The sequence below is a fragment of the Dioscorea cayenensis genome, chromosome 1, assembly GCF_009730915.1.
Source record: "Dioscorea cayenensis subsp. rotundata cultivar TDr96_F1 chromosome 1, TDr96_F1_v2_PseudoChromosome.rev07_lg8_w22 25.fasta, whole genome shotgun sequence".
NCBI classification, from domain to species: Eukaryota; Viridiplantae; Streptophyta; class Magnoliopsida; order Dioscoreales; family Dioscoreaceae; genus Dioscorea; species Dioscorea cayenensis.
Window position 1 is genome coordinate 6,408,154 of NC_052471.1, and position 1,467 is coordinate 6,409,620.

Here is a 1,467-nt window from a genome sequence, read left to right on the forward strand (position 1 = left end):
AGGATCTGAAAACATGACAGAACAGAACGAGCAACATCGGATATTATCTGATTATGCCAGACCTTTAGTGTTGGGGACACAATCGAGCATTGTGCGTCCCCCGATTACAGCTCAGAACTTTGAGTTGAAGCCGACATTCATCCACATGTTGCAGCAAACCGTACAGTTCAACGGTTTGGCCGATGAGGATCCAAATAGTCATATAGAGAGTTTTCTCAAGGTGTGTGATATGCTGAAGATAAACGGAGTGACGGATGATGCCATCAAGTTGAGAGCCTTCCCATTTTCCCTAAAGGGGAGAGCGAAGCAGTGTCTACACTCACTACCTAGAGCATCGATTACCACATGGGTGGAGATGGTAGAAGCTTTTCTTGCCCGTTATTTCCCTCCCAAAAAATCTTTAAAGCTTAGGAATGAGATCTCATCCTTTGTTCAGTTGGAATTGGAGTCTCTATTTGAGACATGGGAAAGGTTCAAGGAACTCCTGAGAAAGTACCCGCAACACGGATTTCCAGAGTGGATGATTGTTCAGACCTTTTACAACGGTTTGAATCCGAGTACAAGGAAACTCTTGGATGCGGCAGTAGGAGGTACCTTAGGTAGCAAGACCCCAGATGAGGCCCGTCAGTTAATTGAAAAAATGGGGCTAAACAGCTACCAATGGAATGCTAGGGAGAAGAAAAAGGTGGCCGGTCTCCATGAAATAGATGTGGTAACTTCATTGGCGGTTCAACTAGAAAATTTGAGTAAGAAATTAGATCTTCTAACTTCAAATAGAGTGGTGGCTGTGACCAATTGCACCGGGTGTGCTGGAGGACATGCTCCCTCCGATTAAACGATCTCTATCGGTGATGTTTCCTCGATGGAGAATGTTGATTTTCTAGGTAATAGCACGAGACCTCAAGGAAACACATATAGCAATACCTACAATTCGAGTTGGAAGTATCATCCCAATTTCTCATGGAGTAATTAGTGTCCATAAAAGGCCATGGGGCCACCGGGTTTCCAACAACAACAACAAGCACCTCAGGTGGAAAACAGAGTCTCCGGTTTGGAAACCCGAATGAATGACTTAGACAAGCACTTGACTAGATTTGTGCAATTTGCAAATACAAGGTTTGAATCAGTCGAGGCTACACTTCGCAACCACACCGCCTCTTTGCATAACCTTGAATATCAGGTGGGGCAAATTGTGAAGTCTCTTTCTGAAAGGCCACATGGAAGCTTGCCGAGCAATACAGAGACCAACCCTACAGAGCATGTGAAGGCGATCACTTTGAGAAGTGGTCGTGAGGTTGAAGGTAGGCTTCTGAGTGAGAAGCCAAAAGAACACGCACCCGAGGTTATAGAGGTGGAAGAGGGAACAAGCAAAGAGAAAGAGGTGGCACCCCCACCTTTCAAGCCAAGAATCCCATATTCCTCTAGATTGAAAAATGACCAAGGGGATGAACAGTACAATAAGTTCCT

General features: G+C 45.1%; 1 non-coding gene across 1 annotated transcript; it reads right to left on the bottom strand.

Annotated features, from left to right (window-relative positions):
- Positions 1 to 403: 403 nt before the first annotated feature.
- On the bottom strand, positions 404 to 510 carry LOC120266399. Its single transcript, XR_005538158.1, has one exon. It is a non-coding gene; the product is annotated as a small nucleolar RNA R71 (small nucleolar RNA).
- Positions 511 to 1,467: the final 957 nt, after the last annotated feature.